Below are 13716 nucleotides of genomic sequence, written 5' to 3'. Positions count from 1 at the left end.
ATAAAAATTAAGGTTCAACTCTGTTAGTTGAATGCACAGAACAGAAAGAAGTTTCATACAATGCTTCTGTGTAGTTTATATTTGCACATATTCTCTTTTCCACTATTACCCACTTAGCGCTACGAATGTCCAGTTGCATTTTCTACAGACAGAGTGTTTCAAAACTGCTCAATCAAAAGTATGGTTTAACTCTGTTAGCTGAATGCTCAGATCAGAAAGAAGTTTCACAGAATGCTTCTGTGTAGTTTATATTTGAATATATTCCTTTTTCCACTACTACTCTCTTAGCGCTCCAAATGTCCAGTTGCATTTTCTACAGAAAGAGTGTTCAGATCTGCTCAATCAAAAATAAGGTTTAACTCTGTTAGCTGAATGCACAGATCAGAAAGAAGTTTCACCGAATTATTCTGTGTAGTTTATATTTGAAGACATTCCTTTTTCCACTATTACCCTCTTAGCGCTCCGAATCTCCACTTGCATTTTCTAAAAAAGAGTGTCTCATAACTGCTCAATCAAAAATATGTTTTATCTCTGTTAACTGAATTTACAGATCAGAAATAAGTTTCACAGAATGCATCTGTGTAGTTTTTATTTGAAGATATTCTTTTTCCCAATGTAGGCTTCTTAGCGCTTAGCATGTGCAATTGCAGTTTCTACAGAAAGAGTGTTTCAGAACGGCTCAATCAAAAGTAGGGTTCAACTCTGTTAGTTGAATGCACAGAACAGAAAGAATTTTCACAGAATGCTACTGTGTAGTTTATATTTGAATATATTCCTTTTTCCACTATTACCCTCTTAGCGCTCCGAATGTCCACTTGCATTTTCTACAGAAAGAGTGTTCAGAACTGCGCAATCAAAAGTATGGTTTAACTCTGTTAGCTTAATGAACATATCAGAAATAAGTTTCACACGATGCTTCTGTGTAGTTTTTATTTGAAGATATTATTTTTCCCAATAGAGGCCTCTTAGCGCTCAGAATGTTCAATTGCAGTTTCTACAGAAAGAGAGTTTCAGAAAGGCTCAATCAAATGTAAGGTTCAACTCTGTTAGTTGAATGCACAGAACAGAAAGAAGTTTCATACAATGCTTCTGTGTAGTTTATATTTGAACATATTCTTTTTTCCACTATTACCCACTTAGCGCTACGAATGTCCAGTTGCATTTTCTACAGACAGAGTGTTTCAATACTGCTCAATCAAAAGTATGGTTTAACTCTGTTAGCTGAATGCTCAGATCAGAAAGAAGTTTCACAGAATGCTTCTGTGTAGTTTATATTTGAATATATTCCTTTTTCCACTACTACTCTCTTAGCGCTCAAAATGTCCAGTTGCATTTTCTACAGAAAGAGTGTTCAGATCTGCTCAATCAAAATTATGGTTTAACTCTGTTAGCTGAATGCACAGATCAGAAAGAAGTTTCACCGAATGATTCTGTGTAGTTTATATTTGAAGACATTCCTTTTTCCACTATTACCCTCTTAGCGCTCCGAATCTCCACTTGCATTTTCTACAGAAAGAGTGTTTCAGAACGGCTCAATCAAAACTAAGGTTCAACTCTTTTAGTTGAACAAACAGAACAGAAAGAAGTTTCACACAATTCTTCTGTGTAGTTTTTATTTGTAGACATTCTTTTTCCCAATATAGTCCTCTTAGCGCTCAGAATGTCCAATTGCAGTTTCTACAGAAAGAGTGTTTCAGAACGGCTCAATCAAAAGTAAGGTTCAACTCTGTTAGTTGAATGCACAGAACAGAAAGAAGTTTCATACAGTGCTTCTGTGTAGTTCATATTTGAACATATTCTTTTTTCCACTATTACCCACTTAGCGCTACGAATGTCCAGTTGCATTTTCTACAGACAGAGTGTTTCAAAACTGCTCAATCAAAAGTATGGTTTAACTCTGTTAGCTGAATGCTCAGATCAGAAAGATGTTTCACAGAATGCTTCTGTGTAGTTTATATTTGAATATATTCCTTTTTCCACTACTACGCTCTTAGCGCTCCAAATGTCCAGTTGCATTTTCTACAGAAAGAGTGTTCAGATCTGCGCAATCAAAAGTATGGTTTAACTCTTTTAGCTGAATGCACAGATCAGATAGAAGTTTCACCGAATGATTCTGTGTAGTTTATATTTGAAGACAGTCCTTTTTCCACTATTACCCTCTTAGCGCTCCGAATCTCCACTTGCATTTTCTACAAAAAGAGTGTTTCATAACTGCTCAATCAAAAATATGTTTTATCTCTGTTAACTGAATTTACAGATCAGAAATAAGTTTCACAGAATGCATCTGTGTAGTTTTTATTTGAAGATATTCTTTTTCCCAATGTAGGCTTCTTAGCGCTTAGCATGTGCAATTGCAGTTTCTACAGAAAGAGTGTTTCAGAACGGCTCAATCAAAAGTAGGGTTCAACTCTGTTAGTTGAATGCACAGAACAGAAAGAATTTTCACAGAATGCTACTGTGTAGTTTATATTTGAATATATTCCTTTTTCCACTATTACCCTCTTAGCGCTCCGAATGTCCACTTGCATTTTCTACAGAAAGAGTGTTCAGAACTGCGCAATCAAAAGTATGGTTTAACTCTGTTAGCTTAATGAACATATCAGAAATAAGTTTCACACGATGCTTCTGTGTAGTTTTTATTTGAAGATATTATTTTTCCCAATAGAGGCCTGTTAGCGCTCAGAATGTCCAATTGCAGTTTCTACAGAAAGAGTGTTTCAGAAAGGCTCAATCAAATGTAAGGTTCAACTCTGTTAGTTGAATGCACAGAACAGAAAGAAGTTTCATACAATGCTTCTGTGTAGTTTATATTTGAACATATTCTTTTTTCCACTATTACCCACTTAGCGCTACGAATGTCCAGTTGCATTTTCTACAGACAGAGTGTTTCAAAACTGCTCAATCAAAAGTATGGTTTAACTCTGTTAGCTGAATGCTCAGATCAGAAAGAAGTTTCACAGAATGCTTCTGTGTAGTTTATATTTGAATATATTCCTTTTTCCACTACTACTCTCTTAGCGCTCCAAATGTCCAGTTGCATTTTCTACAGAAAGAGTGTTCAGATCTCCTCAATCAAAATTATGGTTTAACTCTGTTAGCTGAATGCACAGATCAGAAAGAAGTTTCACCGAATGATTCTGTGTAGTTTATATTTGAAGACATTCCTTTTTCCACTATTACCCTCTTAGCGCTCCGAATCTCCACTTGCATTTTCTACAGAAAGAGTGTTTCAGAACGGCTCAATCAAAACTAAGGTTCAACTCTTTTAGTTGAACAAACAGAACAGAAAGAAGTTTCACACAATTCTTCTGTGTAGTTTTTATTTGTAGACATTCTTTTTCCCAATATAGTCCTCTTAGCGCTCAGAATGTCCAATTGCAGTTTCTACAGAAAGAGTGTTTCAGAACGGCTCAATCAAAAGTAAGGTTCAACTCTGTTAGTTGAATGCACAGAACAGAAAGAAGTTTCATACAGTGCTTCTGTGTAGTTCATATTTGAACATATTCTTTTTTCCACTATTACCCACTTAGCGCTACGAATGTCCAGTTGCATTTTCTACAGACAGAGTGTTTCAAAACTGCTCAATCAAAAGTATGGTTTAACTCTGTTAGCTGAATGCTCAGATCAGAAAGATGTTTCACAGAATGCTTCTGTGTAGTTTATATTTGAATATATTCCTTTTTCCACTACTACGCTCTTAGCGCTCCAAATGTCCAGTTGCATTTTCTACAGAAAGAGTGTTCAGATCTGCGCAATCAAAAGTATGGTTTAACTCTTTTAGCTGAATGCACAGATCAGATAGAAGTTTCACCGAATGATTCTGTGTAGTTTATATTTGAAGACAGTCCTTTTTCCACTATTACCCTCTTAGCGCTCCGAATCTCCACTTGCATTTTCTACAAAAAGAGTGTTTCATAACTGCTCAATCAAAAATATGTTTTATCTCTGTTAACTGAATTTACAGATCAGAAATAAGTTTCACAGAATGCATCTGTGTAGTTTTTATTTGAAGATATTCTTTTTCCCAATGTAGGCTTCTTAGCGCTTAGCATGTGCAATTGCAGTTTCTACAGAAAGAGTGTTTCAGAACGGCTCAATCAAAAGTAGGGTTCAACTCTGTTAGTTGAATGCACAGAACAGAAAGAATTTTCACAGAATGCTACTGTGTAGTTTATATTTGAATATATTCCTTTTTCCACTATTACCCTCTTAGCGCTCCGAATGTCCACTTGCAGTTTCTACAGAAAGAGTGTTCAGAACTGCGCAATCAAAAGTATGGTTTAACTCTGTTAGCTTAATGAACATATCAGAAATAAGTTTCACACGATGCTTCTGTGTAGTTTTTATTTGAAGATATTATTTTTCCCAATAGAGGCCTCTTAGCGCTCAGAATGTCCAATTGCAGTTTCTACAGAAAGAGTGTTTCAGAAAGGCTCAATCAAATGTAAGGTTCAACTCTGTTAGTTGAATGCACAGAACAGAAAGAAGTTTCATACAATGCTTCTGTGTAGTTTATATTTGAACATATTCTTTTTTCCACTATTACCCACTTAGCGCTACGAATGTCCAGTTGCATTTTCTACAGACAGAGTGTTTCAAAACTGCTCAATCAAAAGTATGGTTTAACTCTGTTAGCTGAATGCTCAGATCAGAAAGAAGTTTCACAGAATGCTTCTGTGTAGTTTATATTTGAATATATTCCTTTTTCCACTACTACTCTCTTAGCGCTCCAAATGTCCAGTTGCATTTTCTACAGAAAGAGTGTTCAGATCTGCTCAATCAAAATTATGGTTTAACACAGTTAGCTGAATGCACAGATCAGAAAGAAGTTTCACAGAATGATTCTGTGTAGTTTATATTTGAAGACATTCCTTTTTCCACTATTACCCTCTTAGCGCTCCGAATCTCCACTTGCATTTTCTACAGAAAGAGTGTTTCAGAACGGCTCAATCAAAACTAAGGTTCAACTCTTTTAGTTGAACAAACAGAACAGAAAGAAGTTTCACACAATTCTTCTGTGTAGTTTTTATTTGTAGACATTCTTTTTCCCAATATAGGCCTCTTAGCGCTCAGAATGTCCAATTGCAGTTTCTACAGAAAGAGTGTTTCAGAACGGCTCAATAAAAATTAAGGTTCAACTCTGTTAGTTGAATGCACAGAACAGAAAGAAGTTTCATACAATGCTTCTGTGTAGTTTATATTTGCACATATTCTTTTTTCCACTATTACCCACTTAGCGCTACGAATGTCCAGTTGCATTTTCTACAGACAGAGTGTTTCAAAACTGCTCAATCAAAAGTATGGTTTAACTCTGTTAGCTGAATGCTCAGATCAGAAAGAAGTTTCACAGAATGCTTCTGTGTAGTTTATATTTGAATATATTCCTTTTTCCACTACTACGCTCTTAGCGCTCCAAATGTCCAGTTGCATTTTCTACAGAAAGAGTGTTCAGATCTGCTCAATCAAAAATATGGTTTAACTCTGTTAGCTGAATGCACAGATCAGAAAGAAGTTTCACCGAATTATTCTGTGTAGTTTATATTTGAAGACATTCCTTTTTCCACTATTACCCTCTTAGCGCTCCGAATCTCCACTTGCATTTTCTAAAAAAGAGTGTCTCATAACTGCTCAATCAAAAATATGTTTTATCTCTGTTAACTGAATTTACAGATCAGAAATAAGTTTCACAGAATGCATCTGTGTAGTTTTTATTTGAAGATATTCTTTTTCCCAATGTAGGCTTCTTAGCGCTTAGCATGTGCAATTGCAGTTTCTACAGAAAGAGTGTTTCAGAACGGCTCAATCAAAAGTAGGGTTCAACTCTGTTAGTTGAATGCACAGAACAGAAAGAATTTTCACAGAATGCTACTGTGTAGTTTATATTTGAATATATTCCTTTTTCCACTATTACCCTCTTAGCGCTCCGAATGTCCACTTGCATTTTCTACAGAAAGAGTGTTCAGAACTGCGCAATCAAAAGTATGGTTTAACTCTGTTAGCTTAATGAACATATCAGAAATAAGTTTCACACGATGCTTCTGTGTAGTTTTTATTTGAAGATATTATTTTTCCCAATAGAGGCCTCTTAGCGCTCAGAATGTCCAATTGCAGTTTCTACAGCAAGAGAGTTTCAGAAAGGCTCAATCAAATGTAAGGTTCAACTCTGTTAGTTGAATGCACAGAACAGAAAGAAGTTTCATACAATGTTTCTGTGTAGTTTATATTTGAACATATTCTTTTTTCCACTATTACCCACTTAGCGCTACGAATGTCCAGTTGCATTTTCTACAGACAGAGTGTTTCAAAACTGCTCAATCAAAAGTATGGTTTAACTCTGTTAGCTGAATGCTCAGATCAGAAAGAAGTTTCACAGAATGCTTCTGTGTAGTTTATATTTGAATATATTCCTTTTTCCACTACTACTCTCTTAGCGCTCAAAATGTCCAGTTGCATTTTCTACAGAAAGAGTGTTCAGATCTGCTCAATCAAAATTATGGTTTAACTCTGTTAGCTGAATGCACAGATCAGAAAGAAGTTTCACCGAATGATTCTGTGTAGTTTATATTTGAAGACATTCCTTTTTCGACTATTACCCTCTTAGCGCTCCGAATCTCCACTTGCATTTTCTACAGAAAGAGTGTTTCAGAACGGCTCAATCAAAACTAAGGTTCAACTCTTTTAGTTGAACAAACAGAACAGAAAGAAGTTTCACACAATTCTTCTGTGTAGTTTTTATTTGTAGACATTCTTTTTCCCAATATAGTCCTCTTAGCGCTCAGAATGTCCAATTGCAGTTTCTACAGAAAGAGTGTTTCAGAACGGCTCAATCAAAAGTAAGGTTCAACTCTGTTAGTTGAATGCACAGAACAGAAAGAAGTTTCATACAGTGCTTCTGTGTAGTTCATATTTGAACATATTCTTTTTTCCACTATTACCCACTTAGCGCTACGAATGTCCAGTTGCATTTTCTACAGACAGAGTGTTTCAAAACTGCTCAATCAAAAGTATGGTTTAACTCTGTTAGCTGAATGCTCAGAGCAGAAAGATGTTTCACAGAATGCTACTGTGTAGTTTATATTTGAATATATTCCTTTTTCCACTACTACGCTCTTAGCGCTCCAAATGTCCAGTTGCATTTTCTACAGAAAGAGTGTTCAGATCTGCTCAATCAAAAGTATGGTTTAACTCTGTTAGCTGAATGCACAGATCAGAAAGAAGTTTCACCGAATGATTCTGTGTAGTTTATATTTGAAGACAGTCCTTTTTCCACTATTACCCTCTTAGCGCTCCGAATCTCCACTTGCATTTTCTACAAAAAGAGTGTTTCATAACTGCTCAATCAAAAATATGTTTTATCTCTGTTAACTGAATTTACAGATCAGAAATAAGTTTCACAGAATGCATCTGTGTAGTTTTTATTTGAAGATATTCTTTTTCCCAATGTAGGCCTCTTAGCGCTTAGCATGTCCAATTGCAGTTTCTACAGAAAGAGTGTTTCAGAACGGCTCAATCAAAAGTAGGGTTCAACTCTGTTAGTTGAATGCAGAGAGCAGAAAGAATTTTCACAGAATGCTACTGTGTAGTTTATATTTGAATATATTCCTTTTTCCACTATTACCCTCTTAGCGCTCCGAATGTCCACTTGCATTTTCTACAGAAAGAGTGTTCAGAACTGCGCAATCGAAAGTATGGTTTAACTCTGTTAGCTTAATGAACATATCAGAAATAAGTTGCACACAATTCTTCTGTGTAGTTTTTATTTGTAGACATTCTTTTTCCCAATATAGGCCTCTTAGCGCTCAGAATGTCCAATTGCAGTTTCTACAGAAAGAGTGTTTCAGAACGGCTCAATCAAAAGTAAGGTTCAACTCTGTTAGTTGAATGCACAGAACAGAAAGAAGTTTCATACAGTGCTTCTGTGTAGTTCATATTTGAACATATTCTTTTTTCCACTATTACCAACTTAGCGCTACGAATGTCCAGTTGCATTTTCTACAGACAGAGTGTTTCAAAACTGCTCAATCAAAAGTATGGTTTAACTCTGTTAGCTGAATGCTCAGATCAGAAAGAAGTTTCACAGAATGCTTCTGTGTAGTTTATATGTGAATATATTCCTTTTTCCACTACTACTCTCTTAGCGCTCCAAATGTCCAGCTGCATTTTCTACAGAAAGAGTGTTCAGATCTGCTGAATCAAAAGTATGGTTTAACTCTGTTAGCTGAATGCACAGATCAGAAAGAAGTTTCACAGAATGTTTCTGTGTAGTTTATATTTGGAGACATTCCTTTTTCCACTATTACCCTCTTAGCGCTCCGAATCTCCACTTGCATTTTCTACAGAAAGAGTGTTTCAGAACGGCTCAATCAAAACTAAGGTTCAACTCTTTTAGTTGAACAAACAGAACAGAAAGAAGTTTCACACAATTCTTCTGTGTAGTTTTTATTTGTAGACATTCTTTTTTCCCAATATAGGCCTCATAGCGCTCAGAATATCCAATTGCAGTTTCTACAGAAAGAGTGTTTCAGAATGGCTCAATCAAAAGTAAGGTTCAACTCTGTTAGTTGAATGCGCAGAACAGAAAGAAGTTTCATACAATGCTTCTGTGTAGTTTATATTTGAACATATTCTTTTTTCCACTATTACCCACTTAGCGCTACGAATGTCCAGTTGCATTTTCTACAGACAGAGTGTTTCAAAACTGCTCAATCAAAATTATGGTTTAACTCTGTTAGCTGAATGCTCAGATCAGAAAGAAGTTTCACAGAATGCTTCTGTGTAGTTTATATTTGAATATATTCCTTTTTCCACTACTACGCTCTTAGCGCTCCAAATGTCCAGTTGCATTTTCTGCAGAAAGAGTGTTCAGATCTGCTCAATCAAAAGTATGGTTTAACTCTGTTAGCTGAATGCACAGATCAGAAAGAAGTTTCACCGAATGATTCTGTGTAGTTTATATTTGAAGACAATCCTTTTTCCACTATTACCCTCTTAGCGCTCCGAATCTCCACTTGCATTTTCTACAAAAAGAGTGTTTCATAACTGCTCAATCAAAAATATGTTTTATCTCTGTTAACTGAATTTACAGATCAGAAATAAGTTTCACAGAATGCATCTGTGTAGTTTTTATTTGAAGATATTCTTTTTCCCAATGTAGGCCTCTTAGCGCTTAGCATGTCCAATTGCAGTTTCTACAGAAAGAGCGTTTCAGAACGGCTCAATAAAAAGCAGGGTTCAACTCTGCTAGTTGAATGCACAGAACAGAAAGAATTTTCACAGAATGCTACTGTGTAGTTTATATTTGAATATATTCCTTTTTCCACTATTACCCTCTTAGCGCTCCGAATGTCCACTTGCATTTTCTACAGAAAGACTGTTCAGAACTGCGCAATCGAAAGTATGGTTTAACTCTGTTAGCTTAATGAACATATCAGAAATAAGTTTCACACAATGCTTCTGTGTAGTTTTTATTTGAAGATATTATTTTTCCCAATAGAGTCCTCTTAGCGCTCAGAATGTCCAATTGCAGTTTCTACAGAAAGAGTGTTTCAGAAAGGCTCAATCAAAAGTAAGGTTCAACTCTGTTAGTTGAATGCACAGAACAGAAAGTAGTTTCATACAATGCTTCTGTGTAGCTTATATTTGAACATATTCTTTTTTCCACTATTACCCACTTAGCGCTACGAATGTCCAGTTGCATTTTCTACAGACAGAGTGTTTCAAAACTGCTCAATCAAAAGTATGGTTTAACTCTGTTAGCTGAATGCTCAGATCAGAAAGAAGTTTCACAGAATGCTTCTGTGTAGTTTATATTTGAATATATTCCTTTTTCCACTACTACTCTCTTAGCGCTCCAAATGTCCAGTTGCATTTTCTACAGAAAGAGTGTTCAGATCTGCTCAATCAAAAGTATGGTTTAACTCTGTTAGCTGAATGCACAGATCAGAAAGAAGTTTCACAGAATGATTCTGTGTAGTTTATATTTGGAGACATTCCTTTTTCCACTATTACCCTCTTAGCGCTCCGAATCTCCACTTGCATTTTCTACAGAAAGAGTATTTCAGAACGGCTCAATCAAAACTAAGGTTCAACTCTTTTAGTTGAACAAACAGAACAGAAAGAAGTTTCACACAATTCTTCTGTGTAGTTTTTATTTGTAGACATTCTTTTTCCCAATATAGGCCTCTTAGCGCTCAGAATGTCCAATTGCAGTTTCTACAGAAAGAGTGTTTCAGAACGGCTCAATCAAAAGTAAGGTTCAACTCTGTTAGTTGAATGCACAGAACAGAAAGAAGTTTCATACAGTGCTTCTGTGTAGTTCATATTTGAACATATTCTTTTTTCCACTATTACCCACTTAGCGCTACGAATGTCCAGTTGCATTTTCTACAGACAGAGTGTTTCAAAACTGCTCAATCAAAAGTATGGTTTAACTCTGTTAGCTGAATGCTCAGATCAGAAAGAAGTTTCACAGAATGCTTCTGTGTAGTTTATATGTGAATATATTCCTTTTTCCACTACTACTCTCTTAGCGCTCAAAATGTCCAGTTGCATTTTCTACAGAAAGAGTGTTCAGATCTGCTGAATCAAAAGTATGGTTTAATTCTGTTAGCTGAATGCACAGATCAGAAAGAAGTTTCACAGAAAGTTTCTGTGTAGTTTATATTTGGAGACATTCCTTTTTCCACTATTACCCTCTTAGCGCTCCGAATCTCCAGTTGCATTTTCTACAGAAAGAGTGTTTCAGAACGGCTCAATCAAAACTAAGGTTCAACTCTTTTAGTTGAACAAACAGAACAGAAAGAAGTTTCACACAATTCTTCTGTGTAGTTTTTATTTGTAGACATTCTTTTTTCCCAATATAGGCCTCATAGCGCTGAGAATATCCAATTGCAGTTTCTACAGAAAGAGTGTTTCAGAATGGCTCAATCAAAAGTAAGGTTCAATTCTGTTAGTTGAATGCGCAGAACAGAAAGAAGTTTCATACAATGCTTCTGTGTAGTTTATATTTGAACATATTCTTTTTTCCACTATTACCCACTTAGCGCTACGAATGTCCAGTTGCATTTTCTACAGACAGAGTGTTTCAAAACTGCTCAATCAAAAGTATGGTTTAACTCTGTTAGCTGAATGCTCAGATCAGAAAGAAGTTTCACAGAATGCTTCTGTGTAGTTTATATTTGAATATATTCCTTTTTCCACTACTACGCTCTTAGCGCTCCAAATGTCCAGTTGCATTTTCTGCAGAAAGAGTGTTCAGATCTGCTCAATCAAAAGTATGGTTTAACTCTGTTAGCTGAATGCACAGATCAGAAAGAAGTTTCACCGAATGATTCTGTGTAGTTTATATTTGAAGACAATCCTTTTTCCACTATTACCCCCTTAGCGCTCCGAATCTCCACTTGCATTTTCTACAAAAAGAGTGTTTCATAACTGCTCAATCAAAAATATGTTTTATCTCTGTTAACTGAATTTACAGATCAGAAATAAGTTTCACAGAATTCATCTGTGTAGTTTTTATTTGAAGATATTCTTTTTCCCAATGTAGGCCTCTTAGCGCTTAGCATGTCCAATTGCAGTTTCTACAGAAAGAGCGTTTCAGAACGGCTCAATCAAAAGCAGGGTTCAACTCTGCTAGTTGAATGCACAGAACAGAAAGAATTTTCACAGAATGCTACTGTGTAGTTTATATTTGAATATATTCCTTTTTCCACTATTACCCTCTTAGCGCTCCGAATGTCCACTTGCATTTTCTACAGAAAGAGTGTTCAGAACTGCGCAATCGAAAGTATGGTTTAACTCTGTTAGCTTAATGAACATATCAGAAATAAGTTTCACACAATGCTTCTGTGTAGTTTTTATTTGAAGATATTATTTTTCCCAATAGAGGCCTCTTAGCGCTCAGAATGTCCAATTGCAGTTTCTACAGAAAGAGTGTTTCAGAAAGGCTCAATCAAAAGTAAGGTTCAACTCTGTTAGTTGAATGCACAGAACAGAAAGAAGTTTCATACAATGCTTCTGTGTAGTTTATATTTGAATATATTCTTTTTTCCACTATTAGCCACTTAGCGCTACGAATGTCCAGTTGCATTTTCTACAGACAGAGTGTTTCAAAACTGCTCAATCAAAAGTATGGTTTAACTCTGTTAGCTGAATGCTCAGATCAGAAAGAAGTTTCACAGAATGCTTCTGTGTAGTTTATATTTGAATATATTCCTTTTTCCACTACTACTCTCTTAGCGCTCCAAATGTCCAGTTGCATTTTCTACAGAAAGAGTGTTCAGATCTGCTCAATCAAAAGTATGGTTTAACTCTGTTAGCTGAATGCACAGATCAGAAAGAAGTTTCACCGAATTATTCTGTGTAGTTTATATTTCAAGACATTCCTTTTTCCACTATTACCCCCTAGGTGCTCCGAATCTCCACTTGCATTTTCTACAAAAAGAGTGTTTCATAACTGCTCAATCAAAAATATGTTTTATCTCTGTTAACTGAATTTACAGATCAGAAATAAGTTTCACAGAATGCATCTGTGTAGTTTTTATTTGAAGATATTCTTTTTCCCAATGTAGGCTTCTTAGCGCTTAGCATGTGCAATTGCAGTTTCTACAGAAAGAGTGTTTCAGAACGGCTCAATCAAAAGTAGGGTTCAACTCTGTTAGTTGAATGCACAGAACAGAAAGAATTTTCACAGAATGCTACTGTGTAGTTTATATTTGAATATATTCCTTTTTCCACTATTACCCTCTTAGCGCTCCGAATGTCCACTTGCATTTTCTACAGAAAGAGTGTTCAGAACTGCGCAATCAAAAGTATGGTTTAACTCTGTTAGCTTAATGAACATATCAGAAATAAGTTTCACACAATGCTTCTGTGTAGTTTTTATTTGAAGATATTATTTTTCCCAATAGAGGCCTCTTAGCGCTCAGAATGTCCAATTGCAGTTTCTACAGAAAGAGTGTTTCAGAAAGGCTCAATCAAAAGTAAGGTTCAACTCTGTTAGTTGAATGCACAGAACAGAAAGAAGTTTCATACAATGCTACTGTGTAGCTTATATTTGAACATATTCTTTTTTCCACTATTACCCACTTAGCGCTACGAATGTCCAGTTGCATTTTCTACAGACAGAGTGTTTCAAAACTGCTCAATCAAAAGTATTTTTTAACTCTGTTAGCTGAATGCTCAGATCAGAAAGAAGTTTCACAGAATGCTTCTGTGTAGTTTATAATTGAATATATTCCTTTTTCCACTACTACTCTCTTAGCGCTCCAAATGTCCAGTTGCATTTTCTACAGAAAGAGTGTTCAGATCTGCTCAATCAAAAGTATGTTTTAACTCTGTTAGCTGAATGCACAGATCAGAAAGAAGTTTCACAGAATGATTCTGTGTAGTTTATATTTGGAGACATTCCTTTTTCCACTATTACCCTCTTAGCGCTCCGAATCTCCACTTGCATTTTCTACAGAAAGAGTGTTTCAGAACGGCTCAATCAAAACTAAGCTTCAACTCTTTTAGTTGAAAAAACAGAACAGAAAGAAGTTTCACACAATTCTTCCGTGTAGTTTTTATTTGTAGACATTCTTTTTCCCAATATAGGCCTCTTAGCGCTCAGAATGTCCAATTGCAGTTTCTACAGAAAGAGTGTTTCAGAACGGCTCAATCAAAAGTAAGGTTCAACTCTGTTAGTTGAATGCACAGAACAGAAAGAAGTTTCATACA

The sequence above is a fragment of the Symphalangus syndactylus genome, chromosome 3 (genome assembly GCF_028878055.3).
Source record: "Symphalangus syndactylus isolate Jambi chromosome 3, NHGRI_mSymSyn1-v2.1_pri, whole genome shotgun sequence".
NCBI classification, from domain to species: Eukaryota; Metazoa; Chordata; class Mammalia; order Primates; family Hylobatidae; genus Symphalangus; species Symphalangus syndactylus.
The sequence above is the reverse complement of the archived record's forward strand: the minus strand, read 5'-3'. Positions refer to the sequence as shown.